Consider the following 9,815-nt stretch of genomic DNA (forward strand, 5'->3'; position numbering starts at 1 on the left):
TTGCTAATTCTTCCGTTTGTTGTATCTTTATAATGAATTCCAATGTCCAGTTTTGAGATTTATAGTCCTTACATTTGTTTCTCTGTCCATCTGCCGCTTCCTTATCATGAGTTCCAGTGTCTTGTTTCGAGATATACAGTCTTTGGGGGATTGTCCTTGCCTCCCCAATGCCTCCCCAATACCTCCTTAATCAACACTCAGCCCCTAGACTTTCACAGAAAGCCCAGGAGCAACCACTCTAGTAGAAAGGAATCCTACCTCACAGCAAAGTAGGGGAGGGGGCACATGGCCAAGATAGCATAAAAACAGGGGAAAAGTCATTTGGAGCAAATATAATAAAAAGGGTTTTCAAAATCCCTTCATGTAAAGGATCAAGGAGGTTAAAGCAAAAACTGGTTCAAAAAGATGTACAAAACTGTTGGAGACCAACAGAAAACTCTGCCAAAAATAACTTGTGTTTAAATCATAACTCAATGGCATCACACAATTTCATTGTTGAAAAGAAAATAAAAGAGAAAAGAGAAAAGAGAAAAGAAAAGAAAAGAAAAGAAAAGAAAAGAAAAGAAAAGAAAAGAAAAGAAAAGAAAAGAAAAGAAAAGAAAAGAAAAGAAAAGTGATATAGTATAAACTCACTTTAGGATAAAATAAAAGCGTGTGGTTTGATATTGTATAAACTTACTTTAGGATAGAATAGAACTTGTGATTAAAAGTTAGCAAGGACAAAGTAAACAACATCTTGTTATCTGTAGACCTTCTGTTACGTTTAAGCATTTTGTTAGTTGAAAACATCCCATTATCCGTTAACACTCAGCCAGGCTGAGACCTGAGATAACTTGAGTCAATTGTCTTGTCTTGTTAACTGAGACTTCCTGTTATCTGCCGACCCTCAGTTAAAACGAAAGACAACTCAGCATTTTTACAGCTTGGAAAACAACTGATTAAGGAAGTGCATTACGAGGAAGACCTACGGCCTTCCTCCCAAAGACCACTGCCCACATCCTGGAGACCCCGGCCCACAATTCTTGGAAGGCTTTGCGCAAGCGCAAGAACTGATAAATTAATTAGCATACGAAGCGAGGGTAGGCGGGGTTAGGTAATGAATATGTATAGGTGCTAATTGAATATTCATGGTTTCGCTGTATAAATATGAGATAGTTTGTCACTTCGAACATGCACGATAGGCAGAAGGATCCCCCGTGCATCCAGCGCTGCAATAAAGAATATACCACTTAAGGAAATTTTGGATTTGATCTTTAAATCAAAAGAAAAGAAAGAAAAGAAAAAAGTGGAAATCTGTGTAAAGATCAGCATTTGTAAAGAGTTATCATTAGCTCCAGAGACCAGCGTAATTCCCATGAAGTCCTGATGGAAGGGGGCCTCCTGCCACAAAGAGTTTTGTTCCAGACGAGTCGTAGCAGTGGGTGTAAACAGCATTTGGGAAGAAATTAATTTCAGAAAAATAATTCCTCCAGGTTTCATCATGATTCTGTTAAAGAAAAGTTCAGACTGTTACTGATGCCAAACAAACAGGAAGCCTTGTTTCACAGAAGCAGAATGTAGTTTCCAGAGCCTAAGAGGGATCTTTTCCTTTGTTAATACTACCTGAAGCTTCAGACAGAACAACTTGAATTGGAAGATACCAGATCCTTCCTGAAGCTTTTTCTGAGGAGGTTTGAACCAAACAGTGGAGGTGGGGAGGGTGAAGGGTAGGGAAGATAGCAAGTCCCATTAATTTTTAAAGTTGCAACACAACGATAAAAAAGATAATGAAGTTAGACATAGCCATTAACTGCTTTATAGAAACATAAATGGACATTGAACTCAAGTGCCTGCCATGGCATTATTTCAGGAAACCAGAGTTTCTAAAATTGTATAAAGTTAAACTAAATCTCTCAGATTACCACATTAAATTATCACACTTTTAAGGTAGACAACATAACTTGTTTGATGTACTAACAACTAGAAGATAGACTACAATCAAAACTATGAAGAGGGAAAAAAAACTAGTTAAATTATGGATCAGTGGATAAGCAGAGTAGTCAGTACGCCTTACATTCAAGCAGCTGGCCACTCAATACCTTTGTGAAAACAATCTTGCAGCATTTCTTGATTTTCATTATTACAGATAGCTCCCATTACTATAAAAGCAGCTTGTTCAAGCCCTATAGCTACAAGCTACTACTCACCAGCCAACCTTCCCCCGTAGTCAACTTCAAAATTTCACTTCCTCCTAATTTCTGCTTCTGTCCATAGCAGGCACGTGGGGGCTTTTCATCCAGGAACCTCTGGGCTCTGATATCATAGAACAGTAAGGAGCCGTGTCCTGTTCCCACTGTGATGATGTGTTCGTAGAAGCTCACTGATCGAATATCTGACAAACAGAGAAAGGACACACAATCCAGTGAGGATGTCCTGGTTTCAGTTAGAACAGAATTAATTTTCTTCCTAGTAGCTGGTGGAATGCTGTGTTTTGGCTTAGGATGAGAAGAGTGCTGATAACACCCCGATGCTTTAATTGTTGCAGAGCAGTGCTTATACTAAGCCAAGGACATCTCAGCCTTTTGCTCTGTCCTGCCAACGGGCAGGCTGGGGGTGCAGTAAGAGCTGGGAGGGGACAGACCCAGGACAGGTGACCCAAACTAGCCAAAGGGGTATTCCATACCATCTGACGTCATGCTAAACAATATATAGGGGTGGCTAGCCGGGGGGGGGGGGGGCGGACTGCTCGGGGTGAGGCTGGGCATCGGTCAGTGAGTGGTGAGCAATTGCATTGTGCATCACTTGTTTGTACATATTATTATTATTTCCCTATTATCACCATTGTATTATTATTGTTATTATTGTTATTATTATTTTGTTATTATTATTTTCCTGTCTTATTAAACTGTCTTTATCTCAACTCACGGGCTTCACTTTCCATTTCTCTCCCCCGTCCCAGAGAGGGAGGGGGGAGGGTGAGCGAACGGCTGCGTGGTGTTTAACTGCCGGCCGGGTTAAACCACGACAGTCTTTTTGGCGCCCAACGTGGGGCCCGAAAGGTTGAGATAACGGCAGATCTGACCAGAGTGTGTTAAACTAAAATTGGTGTAAGGATTAGACCTGCTTAATAGTCACTTGTCATAATGCTGATTGCTTTAATCTCAACTCTGCTGCGCCTGTTTTCCAAATTGAGTATTATAGTACATTATTTTCCGTATTTGCTCTCTGTCGTGTTGTTTATCCTCTCCGGGCCCTGGTTTCAGATCATTATGGTACTGTGTGTTGTAGCAATGGCTTATGAGACGATGAAATATGTGGTCATGACTCTAACTTGTTATTTGTATTCAGTAACATCGTCGACCCTGTACTTTGGAAACTGTATCTTGGAAACTATTAGCAATTATACCTATTGTTTTTTTCCATTAGGGAGTCAATCTGTGGAGGGGAAAGGGGAGGATATTTTTCCTTACTTGCTTACTCTCCCTTTCTCCTTCACCACCCCTGTATCCTCCTGGATCACTCTGCCTTCCTCCTTCACCACCCTCTTATCCCCTGAGCTTGTCACAATAGCTCTCCAAGATATTGAATATTCTTGGGATACCAGGCACGCTTTGGCTCTGCAGCGCTGCTGCTTGATGTCTAATGCTTTCTTCAACAAAAACTACCTTCTAGTTTTCTCCACATCAGTTTTCCCATTTCTATGGAGCAGTGTAGATAAATCCCATTTATACTACTGAAGCAGCAGCTTCAATTGTATACGTAATATAATATACATAATAAATATAAAATATGTAAAATTGTATGTATGTATGTGTATATACACACACACACACTATTCCCCTTCTCCTCTGAGGCCATCTACTCCACTGGTGGTGCATAGCAAGAAGCTTCATTCTCAGCAGGCCCCAGCTCTGCCAGATAAGCAAAGATCTAAGATGTTTAAGATCAAGAGCAAGCTTGTTCTGTCTGCAACGAGCCTCTAAGTCAACCATCAGGAGCGAGTGCATGGCAGCACATAGCGGAAAGGATGCATATTGGTGTCTCCCACGAGCTCACCCTTATCTAGCTACCTGCCAAACTGGGAGAAAGAGCCAATGAGAAAAATTACTCTGCTTCCACCACATGCATCTTGCAGATCTAGAGCAATAAAAGTAGTTCAAAGTAGTAGGCCATTGTAGTTCAAAGTAGTAGGCCAAAAAAATAATGGGCCATTGTGGCTGGCCCAGAGGCTCCATGCATCCTTGGCATAGACTACCTCAAGAGAGGGTACTTCAAGGATCCAAAAGGGTACCGGTGGGCTTTTGGCATAGCTGCTTTGAGCACAGAGAAGATTAGGCAGCTGTCTACCCTGCCTGGCCTTTCAGAAGACCCTTCCGTTGTAGGATTGCTGAAGGTTGAAGAACAGCAGGTACCAATTGCTACCAGAACAGTGCACTGACGGCAATATCACACCAACTGAGACTCCCTGATTCCCATCCATGAGTTGGGAGAGTCAAGGAGTGATCAGCAAGACTCGCTCACCCTTTAATAGTCCTATACTATTAAATTACAGTTATTTACACAGCGGGCTTGAATGAGAAAATCTAATCACCCAGGAATCCTGGAAGAAATGGACTGGCCGGAAGGCAGAGATTTCGGAATGCCGACAGAAGAGGTAACCCATGCTGAAGAGGCACCGCCATATAATCAGTTGCCAGAAGACAGAAAGCAGTATGTGTTGTTTACTGACGGATCCTGCCATGTGGTAGGGAGCCATCGGAAATGAAAAGCTGCTGTGTGGACTCCCACACGATGAGTTGTGGAGGCCATGGAAGGGGAAGGTGAGTCGAGTCAGTATGCAGAAGTAAAAGCCATACAACTAGCCTTAGAGATTGCTGAAAGAGAAAAATGGCCAGTACTGTGTCTCTACACTGATTCATGGATGGTGGCAAATGCTCTGTAGGGGCTCAGGTGGACCTACACTGGGAATGTAAGGGTGAGCTGTTTGTAGCTCGATGGGCCCATGAAACATCAGGACATCTGGGGAGGGATGCCACATACAGATGGGCTCGTGATCGAGGGGTGGACCTGACCATTGAGGCCATCACACGGGTCACCCATGAGTGTGAGACATGTGCTGCACTCAAGAAAGCCATGAAGGTAAAATCTCCCTGGAACAGGGGGAGGTGGCTAGGGTTTCAATATGGTGAGGCCTGGCAAATTGACTATATCGGACCACTCCCACAAACCTGCCAAGGCAAACAGTGCATACTCACCATGGTAGAAGCAACTACGGGGTGGCTGGAAACATACCCCATAAACCATGCCACGGCCCGAAACACTGTCTTGGACCTAGAAAGGCAAGTGCTGTGGCATCATGGTACACCAGAGAGAATTGAGTCTGACAATGGGAGTCATTTCCGAAACAATCTTGTCACCTCCTGGGCCAAGAGGCATGGTACTGAGTGGGTGTATCACATCCCTTATCACCCACAAGCCTCTGGGAAGGTTGAGAGGTACAATGGACTGTTAAAGACTATGTTACGAGCATTAGGTGCTGGGACATGGAAACAATGGGACATAAGTCTACCAGAAGCCACTTGGCTAGTTAACAATAGGGGGTCTGACAGCCGTGCTGGTCCTGCTGAAACAAAACCCCTACACGTGGTGAAAGAAGCTAAAGTTCCCGTAGTGCATGTAGGAAAGTGGATGGGGAAGGCATTGTGGGTTGCTCCTGCCTCGGGAAAAGGCAAACCCACTCGTGGGATTGTCTTCGCCCAAAGACCGGGGTATACCTGGTGGGTCATGCAAAAGAATGGGGATATCAAGTGCGTGCCTCAAGGTGATTTAACCTTGAGAGAAAACTAATCTGTAATCTCAGTTATATGTTGTAGGAAGACGCTGCAGGATCAACGACAGGTCAACTTTGCAAGGAACCGGGCAATGGAACAAGGACTTGAGCTAAGCTGGTGCTGGCGTCCAGACATCCAACTCCGCCTGCCCTGAGTGACCACTTCAGCAGATGAAGGCCAAATCGTCAACAGTTCTTATGAACATTTTCTGAGAAAGACCTATAGAATGAAAAGACATACCTGCCTATTAATCTGTTAAAGGACAAGGAATAATGGTGATGAGAATACTTATATGCTAAAGTATAGGGGAATTTGAGAGTGACACAAATGTTACGGAATAAGGGGTGGAGGTTGTACTGGGGGTGGCTGGGATGTTAACTTTCCCTGCAGCAGCCCACATAGTGCTGTGCTCTGCACTTGTAGCTAGAACAGCAGTGGTATCATACCAGTGTTGTGTCTGCTGCTGAGCAGTGCTGGCACAGCATCAGGACTCTCTAACCCTCCTAGGGGGTGGACAAAAAAGTGAGAAAAGAAACATCATCAGGGCAGCTGACCTAAACCAGCCAAAGGGATGTCACACTCAGCAATAAAATGTGGAAAAAGGAAGAAGAGGGGAGGAGTGGGCTCTCGTGAAAACTTCCATCCTCCTCCCGAACACTGGCTACGTGCATTGAGGCCCTGCTTCAAGGATGTGGTCAAGCATCACTCATTTGTGGGAAGTAGAAAGTAATTTCTTCCCTCTGCACTTCCACATAGCCTTTATTTGTTTTGTTTATTTTCCCTTTCCCCCTCTCTTTTCCCCTTTCCCTTTTTTTCCCTTTAGTTAAATTGTTTAGTTAATAATAATCTTTCCTTCATATTTTTTTTTCCCTGTAATTAAATTATCCTTATCTCAACTGGTGAGTTGTTCTTTAATTTACTTCTTCCTCTCCTCATTTAGGGAGGGGGAGTGAGAGAGCGGTTTTGGTGCTGCCTAGCACGGTAAAAGCACCACAACTCTGTCCTGCCAGCAGGCAGGCTGTGGGTGCAGCAGGAGCTGGGAGGGGACAGACCCAGGACAGCTGACCCAAACTGGCCAAAGGGGTATTCCATACCATCTGACGTCATGATGAACAATATATAGGGGTGGCTGGCCAGGGCTGGGGGATCGGCTGCTCGGGGATAGGCTGGGCATCGGTCAGCAGGTGGTGAGCAATTGCATTGTGCATCACTTCTTTTGTACACATTAGTAGTAGTAGTACTATTATCATTATATTATTATTATTATTATTATCATTATTATCGTTGTTGTTATTATTATTATTATTTTCCTGTCTTAATAAATGGTCTTTATCTCACCCCATGGGCTTCACTTTCCTGTTTCTCTCCCCCATCCCAGAGAGGGAGGGGGGAGTGTGAGCAAATGGCTGTGTGGTGTTTAGTTGTCAACCGGGTTAAACTACAACAATATCTAATGCTATTCTGTTTTCCCAAGCCATTTTGCTGGTGGCATCTAGTTGTTCAGCGATTCCTCTTATCACATCCCTTGTATAGTTTACGAATCTCTTCTGAGATTCATAAACTGTGGATTCATTCCACATTCTTATTGATTGTTACCCACCAGAACAGTGACTCAGTGACTCAAACCCTGCAGCAATTTGATTCCTGGCTTTCTGTTCATCAGGAACTCCCCTAGGCACCCCTATAGAATCTATGCATACTCTGTCATCGAATGATATTCCTAAGCTTCTTTGACTTCTTCTGGGTATTTCTGATATTTCTAATGCCAGGGTGAAGGGTATAGTTAATTGAACTTGTGCACAAATGCCTCCCCAGTTAGGTGGTTGTAGGATAACCCGACCGAAAGCCCCGGGACAAACGGACACAACGACCAGCGTTCTGTGCCGTAAGCCAATTTATTACTGCGTGACATTATCTTATATAGTGTCAAAGCATCCCACCCAGGAACCCAGGACCCCTCCCACTGTGCTCGCAGGCACCCCAGACCCCTCCTTTCGTGCGCGCAGGCACAACCCAGAATAATCCCACACCTCCCCCCTCTTTATGCAGTAATGTACCCCCTTTAACCCGTTACACTAAGCGTGATTTAATCATAATTACTTAGGGACGCGTATCCGTCCCAGGAGCAAGCGGTGGCAATGGGAACCCTTCATGATTTTTGGTGAGAATGGTCAGCATGCTGCGATTCATTATACTGCTTCTAGCTATTTTTGCTTTAATACATGCATATACTAGCCCTATCACAATGAATACTATTACCAGTAGCAATATTGTTTGTAAGAGCGATTTAAGCCATCCTTCCAGCTGAAAGCCTAACCCCTCGAGAGTAGCCCCCAGCCAATTCTGTTCTGCGTCACGCTGCTCTTCTTTTATTTTGTCTTCTACCTGGGCTATTTGGGATATGTCATGTTCTACATCGGCAGTTACATTCGGAATGTGTATACAACAATGGTCAACCTTATCTTTAAGGTATCCAGACGCCGTGTTCCTTTAACAGAAGCATATCCAGGGCCAATCTATTCTGCAGGGTCATTCTTGTTGTGGCTTGTAACTGTATATTTAATTCCTTAAACCCCTTTTCTGTTATGTTGGCCAGTCTATGTACTTGCCCCATCAAATTGTATATCAGCTCCCTGTTGTGGTAGGAGGCTATCGGGGCAAACAACGATTCTACCACCCATCCTATCTTTATCCCAGTGGACGGTTCCTGCCACTCATCATCTTCTTCACTTACTTCTCTTTTTGTCCTTCTATCTATGAGAGGAGATTTTTTCCAAAGTGGGCAAAGGGTGGGCAATCCTCAAGTTATTTCTTTAACTGGGCCATCCAAACTTAAATGAGTCGTCCAAGTTCCATCACTGGCGGCCCACACAAAATGTCCCATGCTTTGTATAGTCGAAAATTTACAATTCACTAAGGTCTTTTCCCTACCAGTCTGGCTGGCTATATTCCGATTGGTTATACTCATGTTAACTTGTAGACCTCTGCATGCACATCCAGTGGCTAAGGCTATCTTTACCGGAAGCAGAGATATTGTTTCTAAAGCAGTGTCACAATTGAATATTTGTGTACAATTCCACCACGGGACTGCCTTTACCCTCTCCTGACTACTAGTTTCCCTCTGAGCCGTCTCATATAGTAAACTCTGGTCATTATTCGTCCTTCCTACCCACTGCAAACACCAAGGAGTATTCCCCCCATATTGGTATTTCTGCAGTATACTTAATGCCCATGCTGACTCCCAACCCTCTAATCCTCCTAACTCGTTACCTTCTTTACACTTCCATATAACCTTTTCCTTTTGTCGTGTGCATGGCGCATCATACTCACACATCCCTAGTCGTCCATCCTCGTTGTCTAGGTCCGTAAATATGTAATTTCTTTCCTTTTGACACCCAGAATAAAAGCGAATCTGACACTTTCTATAAAACCCTTCCAGCCTTTCTGTCTCTATGACTGTTTCCGATTCACATTGGATTGTCTTGTTTTTCTCAATCTGGGGTATCGGTGATGTGATTATACCCCAGGGTATAGGATCACCTGCGGATTTAGGTATAGGTAAACAAGCGGTCACTTGACTCACATTCTGCATTTTTGCGAAATCTCTAATTAACCCAGTTATAAATGATGAGAACTGCTTTGTATCAAAATTGCCTAGCTTTGGATTATTTACTAGCACAAGAAGGAGAAGTCTGTGGAAAATTTAGCTTTAGTAATTGCTGTTTAAAGATTGATAAAAAGGGTGTTTCTTCCTAGTAGCTGATAGAATGTTATGTTGTGGTTCAGGATGAGAAGAATGTTAATAATATGCTGATGTTTTAATTGTTTTTAATTGTTACAGAGCAGTGCTTACACCAAGCCAAGGACCAAGCCAAATCCAGCTTCTCACTGTCCTGCCAGCAGGCAGGCTGGGAGGAGGGCCGGACTGCTCGGGGTTAGGTTGGGCATCGGACAGCAGGTGGTGAGCAACTGCATTGTGCATCACTTGTTTCGTACACATTATTA

At 43.6% G+C, this 9,815-nt stretch overlaps 1 long non-coding RNA gene across 1 annotated transcript; it reads right to left on the bottom strand.

Moving 5' to 3' along the window:
* Positions 1 to 595: 595 nt before the first annotated feature.
* Positions 596 to 9,815, bottom strand: LOC137846741 (uncharacterized). The gene is made up of 3 exons (XR_011090624.1): positions 9,737 to 9,815; positions 2,187 to 2,724; positions 596 to 1,486 (listed from the first exon to the last, which is right to left on the bottom strand). It is a non-coding gene; the product is annotated as an uncharacterized lncRNA (long non-coding RNA).

Source organism: Anas acuta, chromosome W, assembly GCF_963932015.1.
Source record: "Anas acuta chromosome W, bAnaAcu1.1, whole genome shotgun sequence".
NCBI lineage: Eukaryota > Metazoa > Chordata > Aves > Anseriformes > Anatidae > Anas > Anas acuta.